At 36.3% G+C, this 11318-nt stretch overlaps 1 long non-coding RNA gene across 1 annotated transcript; it reads left to right on the top strand.

Moving 5' to 3' along the window:
- The first annotated feature begins 5879 nt into the window (after positions 1-5879).
- LOC126822506 (uncharacterized) lies at positions 5880-9090 on the top strand. Its single transcript, XR_007680848.2, has 3 exons — positions 5880-6101; positions 7430-7585; positions 8130-9090. It is a non-coding gene; the product is annotated as an uncharacterized LOC126822506 (long non-coding RNA).
- Positions 9091-11318: the final 2228 nt, after the last annotated feature.

The following is an 11318-nucleotide window of genomic DNA, read 5'->3' as shown; positions in this document are numbered from 1 at the left end:
AGTATATTCAATTACCCCAACCCAATGGATATTTATAACTTCAATAGTTGTATTCATCAGCAGTGGGTATTTATAACTTCAATACATGTAGTTGTATTCAGCAGAGGTGAAATCGTGTTTAATTTAATAACAGGATTCACCACCCTGGTTTCCCCTTACCTTTAAACGAAATTTCGTGTATACCATGGAACACGTTAAAGCTTCCTTGAAACTTTGAAATCCAAAAAAAAGTAGTCTGGAGGTGTCTGTATCAGGGTAAAATTTCCCTCATAGCTGTACATGTATATTGTATACCTGTCTTTATTATCCTGGAAGGTGTTGAAATTAAGACGCTAAAAGCTCGTGTCATTTCAACAATGGCATTTGATTATCCCTTACCGTAATCGTAGACGTTTTGGTAAGCGGAATTTTTCCCGCGATACGGATACGTTTTAAGGTACTGGGACGTGGCTTCCTATCGATTTTCAACTATTTCTGATAATTACTGCCAGAGTTATGGCCCTTGATCACTTCAAAAAATTTTGTGGGTGCTCTCGGGTTCAAATTTATCATCTGATTGACTTTAAATTTGTTCAAAGTGTTTAAGGTCATAACACATTCTAATAGGTTGTTACTCTTAATCAAATTTGAGTGTGCTGTAAATGTTTTCATTACAGATATTATAATAAATATACAACCCTTGTTAACGACACGGATGACTTAATTGCTGTGGGTGTGTGTTTTGTTGCATAGCAACCTACTTTTTTGCAGGAATTGCATGACATACATGTCATTTTATATTTGGTAACTTTGATTGATGTTATTAAAGAAAGTATTTAGGCTGACTATAGGCGTACATTTAATGTGCTATCATTGTAAATTTGTTAAACCTTTTTTGATCTCGCTGTCCGGTTTTGTTCTTGCTTTCGACCTGGCCAATCTGTTGAATTCACACATTTTAGTTTATTTATGACCTCGCGTAATTTTTGGTTCGGACATCTACCTTAAAGTAGCTAAGTCCGTAACTCAATATCATCCAAAATCTTCGACATTGAAAACACGATTTTTTTTTCAATTTAAATCAGCATTGGTGATGTGGTCTTACCTGGAAAAGATGGGCTTCTGATATCCAATATTTAAGACAAAATAAACATTTTACCATTGGCACACGAATCGTGTACCATAATGCGTTTCGGTGCCATTTGTAACAAGGTGCTCAAAGAATGAGGCTAGACATATTCCACAAGTCATGTCAAACGGTGATGCTATATTCTTATTTGGAGTGCATGCGCAATAAATACTATCGGTGTTGACTGGAATAACCAGACGCTAGACACTGTCTTTCGGTTGAGACTTCTGGCGTATTTCGCCGAACATAACTGATGACAATTCACAGTAAAACGGAAACGATTGAATGTAAAACAGTTTATATAAATTCATATTACATTATTATTTGTGTTGCGACCCATTTGTGCCAATTTCTAGGTCCAAAATATTAGCGATTTAGCTCCTTTAAATATTACATACGGTTGCTGCAGGTTACCTACACACCTCTTCATTGAATTAATAATTGGCGCATGACTGTAACAAGTTGGGACGGGGCTACTCTTTACAAAATAAGGTATATGATATAATATATAACATATGAAAAATGTTTTCCCTAACAACAATTTGACAATTGAGGGCAACATCTTACCATACCCTTTAACTATATTACGTCGCCCCTTCAATTGAACGCGGTGATTTTGTTTTAGAAAGCTGTTGTGTTTAACTAGAAAAATACCTCCGGGAATATTTAATGCATTATATTATATCAATAATTCCTAGATACGTGTTTAGAGGAACCTAGGGTAACAGCCATCTAGAATATTAAAAATATCGAATCTCCTTTAACTTCAAATCTAGAGGAAAATATTAAAATTGAAGCTACTTTTTCCATACATGTGCAGTAGCAAACATTTGCTGAACCTGGCCAAATAAAGTCTTTTTTTTTTAATTTACAAATACACACTTTAATTAATTAAGTTTATACAGATGTGTTACACTTAGCTGTTGAGTAAGAATGTTGATGAATTGATTGACAATTTTAAGAAATCATCCATGACTACATTTTCGAATGATTTTATTTGCGTTTAATTAAAGAAACTTTGGAGATCTTTACCGTTCATTAAAAAATGTCGATTCTACCTGATTATACTCTTAATTATAATTGGGGTGTTCAAAATGGATTCCACGCAAACTTTAAAACAGATCTGTCAATTCACCTCTGAGATATACAAGTTTAAAAATTCCAATTCAACACTGATATATAAGAGTTATAAGATCACTGAGATATATAAGTTTTAAGGTAACCTCTGAGGTATAAAAGTTTTAAGATAACAATTCACCTTTAAGATATAAAAGTTTTAAGATAAAATTCATCACTAAATATATTATGTACCATATATAAGTCCCGAAATGACATAGCTTTTTTTGGGGGGGGGGGGGGGGGTCTAGTACGTGACAAGGAGTAAGGTCGCCTCTTCAACCTAGCTGTTTTTTGCGGGGCCCTCTGCCCCCCCCCCCCCCCCCACACACATACAGCTAAACAGTCCTATGCGCAAGTGGACCATTGAAATAAAATTAAAAACCATGTTAGTCCCCCCCCCCTCTCTCTCCCTCTCTCTCACACACACACACACACACACACACACAACCCCATTTATCTCTCTCTGATAACGAGCTATTTATATTATAGTCTTATTGACTGTTCAAACGCACCTTTAAGTTTTCTCGGACATTTTCAATGATGAATATATTCAGTTGAACCTTTAGAGAAAAAAAAATCTTTACAGTGTAAATTAGGGAAACCTGCAGATTTCAAAGCTAGACACAATGAGGCAATCAAATGTACATTTTGACCACCAGAAAAGAGGGATGTGATAGGTTATGGAGAAAAACACACAGCTATGACAATATGGCGCTAAGTTAGACGACACCTTAGTCTTCATTCATGAGGATTAGCTATATGTACATTATCTGACCGAATGAAAAAAAATACGATTTGACAAATCACGAAGACATCTTACTAAACAAGTGCTAATTTGAAGGCATGTCTTGTAAACACTGACAACACCCCCTATAGAACAACATCTACCTCCGTTAGATTGTTTCTAGTTTTATTTTTTAAATGTTGGTTTAATGTCTCGTAAATCCCATGTAATTTACATGTTTCAGATTTTCGTTCCAGTTAGTAATGGATGTTATACACAAGAAATTCCAATAACTATATACGTTCTCGCCTCCGAATAAACCGGATACCCAATAGATAAACAACTTACGCGATTTGACTTGAATTCCATGCAAAAGAGCCGAGAAAAATAGCAATTCCTAATATTTTAGTGAATAAATTGGTTAAATCGGAGTAAAAGTGAAATGAAATGGGGTTTAACGTCCTACTGTTCTGCTCCTAAACTGGGCTAATGAAAACGGGCATACGCCGTACAGTGTGCTATGAGGGAAATTTTGCCCGGGCAGCGGCACTATGGCCTACTCTTATATCGAATTCCAACTGCCAAGGGATCTTTTACGTGCACGCCAATGTGTACACGGGACCTCGGTTTTTCGTCCCATTCGAACGACTAGACAGCTGTCCTTGTCAGGCCCTCCGTCCTGCATCACTGACAAGGGGAAAAATCACGCCGGAAAATCTGGATGAACTTTCTGGGCCAATGCAGGGATCGAACACCCGACCTCCAGGCTAGCGAACCAGCGCCTTACCCACTTAGCCACCGTGATCCCCTCGGAGTAAAAGACTCTTGCAAACTATATCCTAGGCCTGTGGAGTTATCTGTGGTACACGTTCAAAGAAATATAAAGTTTCAGTTTTCGTGTAGGGTTTAACCATAGCTCCCAAACCTCACCACTTAACTGACAGGATAACAATGCAATTCCTTAGATGAGTTACGCATTCCCGGTGATCACTTCCGTCAGGCTGTTTTTTTATTATTTGAAGCTTTAAGAAACTTTTTTGGCGTTTGATTTATATACAGTATGTTGTGTTCAGGGATATGAATTTGTACGCTTCACTGGAAATGGGCTTGTCACTAAACTTTATCGAAACAATATCATCTTTTCTGTCATATATTATTAGATACCGCACCCATTAAAATATCACTCCTAGATTGCATAATATAGTATTCATTCAAATAAACCATCACATCTAAGTTTACAACATAAAGTATCTTTATCGTTCTACATCAGATTACAGGGCGTATAGCTCTATTCTTGGGAACCATAAAATAGAAGAAAACGGGTCTAATAGCACATATTAATGTAATATGAATGTATATAATAAAGTGACTTATTTCAATATTTAAAAAAAAACCAAATATTGTAATTTTTAATCAATTATATTTGGTGAAATACGTGAACAGACTAAAGTGAACGACAGTCGTTTACGCCTGCTTGGTCCGTTCTACACCTTTTTTAAAGGAGCTAAATCGCTAATATTTGGGACCTAGAAATTGACACAGATAGGTCGCAACGCATATAATAATGTAATATGAATGTATATAAACGTATTTACATTCAATCGTTTCCGTTTTTACTCTAATTTCAAATCAGTTATGTTCGGCGAGTGTCAATCGAATGGCAATCTCCAGCATCTGGTTATTCTAGTCTACACTGATAGTATTTATTGCGTATGCACTTCAGATACGAATATGAGGTCACCGTTTGACATGACTTGTGGAATGTGTCTATAGCTCGTTCTTCGAGTCCCTTGTTACAAATGGCGCTGGAACGCATTCTGGTACACGATTCGTATAACTATGGTACAATGTTTATTTTGTCTTAAATATTGGTTATCAGAAGCCAATCTTTTCCGGGCAAAATCACAAAAACAATGTTGATTTAAATTGAGATTGAGTTAAAGACTTTGCTACTTTAAATTATTATTTTGTCGTTTCTGAATAAGCCATTATTAAATACTTACACATTGTTTGGTAGAATACATTTTTCTGTCTTCATTGCATTTGGCGCCCGAAACCATAAAATACACGACTTGTGTACTTATTTTAAAATATTAGGATCCTATATTTTCACGGCTAGATAGCAACATCAATATTTATTGAACTGGACCAATTCTAGTTCGTGTGTTTAATTTCGAATATTATGAATGGTAATGAGTTAGAGGTTTAGATACATTAAAATAACTATAGAACTCTTTGAATTTGGTCATTGACTTTTATATGTTGATTTCTTTTTGGGGATGGGGATCTGTCTCCATTGGAAAAAGTACGTCAACAGTTAAAATTTAGTGTTCCACTGTCGACTTCCTGTTAACCTTTGAAAAAACAATGTAATCGTGTGGAGCTTGTCTCATCACTAAACGAAATAACATGGCAAATAAACTTAAATTTAATACTTTATTGTGACCCAAATAAAACAGATTTAGCTCCTTAAGCTTTTTCGATAAATCTTTTATGTAAATAAAGATTCTTCTAATATAATATAATATGTAATGAAATAAATCATTTTAAAGTATTATAAATGGCGGTTTAAGAACAAATATAAAGCAAGACCGTGTTCCTTTATCCATCTTCATAAGATGTTTTACTCCCTTTGAATAGAACGGAAACTCTTATCATTGTAGATATAGAAACTAGCCGCTGCCCGGGCCAAAATATTTTCGTCTTGCCCTGTAGATTCATGGGGACTGTCTTACATTAGATTTTTCTCGTCGCAATACAAACACCACCTCTTTCGTAGACAACTCCTACAAATTCCAGCAAGACACCTAGCCCAATCCCACCCCAATACCTTACGTGTATCTACGGCCCTGTTAAAGTAAATCTAGTCATCACCGTGGGCTATATTACATTGCCTTACATTGTCGTTTAAACAGATAAGACAAGTACGGTAATGTACAGGTTTAGCTTAGAGGTCTATATTGTCACAATGAAAGGTATCGAGACTTCTGTACAGGAGATAATATATTATAACACAAACATAAAATAAACCAAGCGTGACATTATGAAAACCGGATAACGTCATGACACTAACAGTCAAGATGGTTTCCACGAGGACGTGTTGTTTTGAAGGATTAATATTCATAATAACTTTAATACAGTTTTCACAAGGTATTTATTGTTAAAACATTTAAAACTTATTGTATACTTTATCTGTAGATATATATATATATATTTTAAAATATAGCAATATAGGACGTTAAATCTCATTTCATTTCATTTAAAATATAGCTTGTTTTGCTACCTGCAGTAGACTAAATTATCTTAATTTTTCTGCTCGATTGAGCGGGGGCATTAGATTTCTTTATTATCCACAAATATGTGGTAAGTATCTTGACGATGGGGTAGGGGGCGGCGCCGCGGGAGGTATTATGGAGTATTTAAGCTCACATATTTAAATCCCAACAAGGAAGACAAACTAAAAGTGGGTTTTTAACAATTATAAAATTTTATGGGTTAGAGGGGGGTGGGGGGATTTTCCTTTAGGACTTATAGTTCGGCGCTGGATGATGCATTTATACTTATAGAATGGTATGCATATGAGGGATATATTAGAAAGGTTAATAGATTGCACTTAGTTTTCACTTTAAAGCCAAGTATACATATTATACGACTCTTTTTTATGGAAATGATATTTATGTTGACTTCTCATCCAACACAATTTCATGAGGTCTATATACCCACTTCTTGTTTATTTTAGGCGACATTTTTAACGAATATATATTTTATTATTACTTTAATTATGTCATGCCAGGAGGATTATGAAACTTTTATTGTGAAGGGCTTTTTCTGTTTTATGCGTGTTATTTTTGTTGGGCATTTATGGATGAAATAAAATGAAATGGGGTTGAACGTCCTACTGTTCTGCTCCGACTGGGATAATCAAGACGGCCATACGCCATACAGTGTGCTATGCGTGAATTTCGGCCGGACAGCACGACCTACTCTTATATCGAATTCCAACTGCCAGGGGATCTCTTACGTGCACGCCAATTTATACACGGGACCTCGGGCTTTCGTCACATCCGAACGACTGTACGTTGTCCCTTGTCAGACCCTCTGTCCCGCACCAGTGACAAGGGAGAACCACGCCGGAAAATCCCGATGAACTTTCTCGGCCAACGCAGGGATCGAATACGGGACTTTCGAGTTAGCGCGCCAACGCCTTACTCACTCAGCCACAGTGACCCCCCCCCCCCCCAGTTATGGATAGGTCCACTAAAGAAGTTGTAAATAGTATGGGGATTTGAGCAGATATAAAATATAATCGGGAGATGTCTGGAGATGCCCGTCGGGGCCAAATGATGAGATGTGAAGGGTAGTGGAAGTTCATTTCTCTGATAATGTATTATCCTTCGAGAAATAATATGGTCGCTTCGACAACCCAGAGGGCAATGTATCTTCATTGTCTTACAACATGTTTTTATTTTTTATTCTAGCCTTTCAATGTTATTCCTGTAGCTATGTATTCGCTGGTCATGATGGAACTGCTGGATACGGCTGTGTAAATGATACACAAGATTATACCGTGAACAGGCAAAAGTTAGAATGTAAACTACCGAAACAATGTGTTATTCATGCTGTCTTCGCAGAAAGTAAGTTTAATTCAGTTATCGCCATCAGCTTACGGGGTCTTCTTTTCCTGTTGGTATTGGATCCCCTTTTATAATTATCGGTTTAGTGTAGGCTTCTAAACCTGTAGGCACATTACTAATTCCAGTTACCCCAGGTAAAGTATGTTTTAAATTAATTCTGGCATCTCTCTCACACCAATTCTCTGACATCTTGGAAACGCGGGAGGCAACTTATTAACTTACAAAATCTCTAATAATGGCCCTTAGTCAGTGATGCATGACGTAGGGAATGCCAAAGAAGACAGTGCCTGGTCGTTCTGGTGCGACGAAAAACCCAGGTCCTCTTTATACGTTGGCATGCACGTAAAAGAATCTTTTGCAGGTGGAATTCAATTGCTGTCAGGGAAAAAATTCTTCCCATAGCACAATGTTTGGCACATGTCCATACCCTTGCCTGTTTTCAATATCCAGGTAGGTGACGAAAAGTAGTGCGTTAAACCCAATTTCATTCAACCCAATAAAATATTGTTGTCCAATGACCCATATGTACAATTATTTGTTACAGGTTTTGGCACAATGCAGTCGATGGATCGGGGATGTAGAGAACCCGCAGCTGCTGACGGTTGTGTTGATGTCTCAACAAGACCTGCTTGCGACTTCAGTTGTTCCAGTGAATTATGTAATGATATCAATGGTGATTTAAGATATAAATACAACGTATTCGACAATGATGCTTCCAGTCCAACTTCTTCTTTAGGATTAACTGGTTTAATATTTTCCACAATTGTGACTTTAATATTAAAAGAATAACGAAGTTGGAATTAATTTGTCTCTTTGCTTCATATTTGTTCGTTGTGTTACAGTACAGTAAATAGAACAATCCATGATTTGGTGTTGTCCATTAAATATGTTATTATTATTTGTATAATATTCTTCTTTAATCTCGTTGACAGTCAAGCCATTATCACAGTGAATGTATTAATCTATGAATGTGTTCGTATATTGCCTTCAACCTGTTCCCTGTTTATCGATCACATTTCTTGTTAGAAAAACAAAGACTTTTTTCGACAACTCTCAGAGTTGTCCCCCCCTCTTTCTTGCAAACTCTTGTTAATGCTCGCAACCCCATCTAGCTGTTGGTGGGCGTAAGTCAGAAGCCAGGTTGTACAACAAGGCATGCTCATAAATATTTCTTTATTTAACCAATGTATATGGCACCGTCCTAATAATATATTAAAGTAGCGTAATCCCAGACAATGATTACATTATATCTGTGTCACTCACTCAATAAAACTCAAAATATATTCTAATAATATGAAAAAAACCCCTTCATATTCTTCGTCATATTTGGCGTTATTGTTGTACATATTAATAATTAATACCAATTAAATGTTGTATTATAGGTCATGAGACATAATGAAATTAATTAATCAGATTTTAAATTAAAAATATTCTTATTTATGTATGACATAATAATGAAGACGGATCATTTGACGAATATTTTATTTGCTATAATTCATTAGCATGTGTATATATTTAATTTCATTTTTTTGTAACGTGATGTATTTCGATTAAAATATTAACATATTTATCAGAAAATTATGTTGAGAATAATGGGGACGGATTGGGTTGCATTGGTAAGATAACAGAAGGAAACTGTATAGAACTTACTGGCCCAACTCCTCTATTGCAGTGGAGGAATACAATAGTAAGTTGAACCTGATAAAGACGGTGCGGCAGGTAGGGCACGTGCCGTGGTCGTAAGTTGTAGGGGGCGCCACTGATAGGTAGTGGCTGAAAGACCATTTCATCAGTGAAAGCAACGATGGTTCAATTATAATTTTCATGCAGTGCCATAATTTGTTACTTAAACGATTAAGGAATTAAAACAGTTATTGTTTTGGGCTGATTTTACGGGAAAGTTATCTAAATAAGAAGACAGCCATGGAAATACGACCAGGCAGCAGCTATGTCTCGACAACAGGTTATCTAAACAAAAAAGAACTTGGATGTTGACCAAATTTGATATGGATCCTTTATGCCTTGATGAAATCTGAACCCGAACTACGAAATGAAAGGTAGCGGAACGCTGAATATCAATTAGTTCATCCTCTTATAACCACAATTCTCGCACCAATTTGAAAAGAATGCATTAGAAGTTCTAGCATCTACTATCGTCTTCACAAGGTTTGAGGCAAGGGGGGGGGGGGGAATCTCCGCATCGGCAATTCGACCAGCACTGAATATCGATAGAGTTCGTCCTCTTCTCACGGCCACAATGCATCACAACAAATTTGAAAACAGCCCGTTAAACACTCTAGCCTGTATACCTTAACTGAGGTACGGAGGGTCATCTTATATTATAAGAATTGACACAAGTATCATCACATTAAAACAGCAAATCGTTAAAGTTTGCTTCTGGCATTTATTGTTTCCTCCGCCATTCTTATCAAGATCTAGGATTTGTGGTGTTGGTTGTATATATCAGGGGCTGATCCAGGAATTTTTGCAGGAGGGGGTTTGCTAGGTTCCTGAAACAATGTATATTTTAAGGTGGGGGACATTTTGACGTACATCTGGAGTAACCAGAGGTCACTTTGACAAAACACAGAAACTGGGATTTTACATAAAAAACATGCTAAATACATGCATCTACTATGCTACGTTTTAGTTTTATTGATATGCAATACCATCAGTTCTGCACGATGTTAACATAAGGAAGCAAAGTAGATAAACAAAAACCGACCGCAATTGTGTCAAACACCAAAATATCAAGAAAATTCATCACATAAAATACGTCGGGCACGATAACTTAATTGACACGAGCCTAAAATAGAGTTTTGCACAATTATGACTCCAAATGGGGAGATAAGAGGTGTGGATGTTTTTTGATGAATGGAAAGCATTAATTGTGATATCTCATATGTCTATATCGGTGATTCTCAACCAGTGTGCCGCGAGATCTTCCTAAGTGTGCCGCGAAATTTTGAACAGCACACTAACAATATTGCTCATTAAAGAAGCCAGCTATTTGACTGATGAAATTCGAAACACTGCTATAAAGTATAAGTTCATAGCTGTGTTTTTCTTTATTTAGTTTGAGTCATTCTATGTGTGTATGACTAGTCTGTGTCTACGTTTGTATGCCTTCTATGACTTGACATGTTTTTATTTTGCAGAATTCAAACATTTTTCATATATATTTAGCCGATATTTTTTTATGTGTTCCAAGGTGTGCCGTTGGCAAAAAAAGGGTTGAGAACCACTGGTCTATATCACTATCTCCGCTTTGAATGCCCATGCCATCCCACTACTGACGATAAAGGATAAAGCACACGACCTTGACACTTTTCTCATAAAAAGAGTTGTTTTACAATTTTTTTTTGTGGCTGAGCAGTGGGGGTGGTGTGGAACCCCCAAACCCCCCTCTGTATCCGCCTTGTATATGTTACTTATAAAACAATAAAATGTTGATTTTGCTCCTTTTCTTGTCTCCCTTTTGCTGCCAACTCTGTTATAACGACTTTTTTTTTAACTTTTTGCACAACGATTGATACCTCTGAGGTTTGAAATCTTGGAAACATTAAAATATTCCCAAATTTGAGAACATTGTGTATTATGTAACCTTTTTGTTAGAGAGGGGTGATTATCTACCAAATTGTCATTTTTCTTCAGGCCTATTTTTAACAATAATTCGTATTTATTGAAGAATGTTAGTTTATATGTACATAAGTTAGCCAGTGATAGTAAAACA

Source organism: Patella vulgata, chromosome 5 (genome assembly GCF_932274485.2).
Source record: "Patella vulgata chromosome 5, xgPatVulg1.2, whole genome shotgun sequence".
NCBI classification, from domain to species: Eukaryota; Metazoa; Mollusca; class Gastropoda; family Patellidae; genus Patella; species Patella vulgata.
Note: the sequence above shows the minus strand (reverse complement) of the source record. Positions and strands in the feature narration are given on the sequence as shown.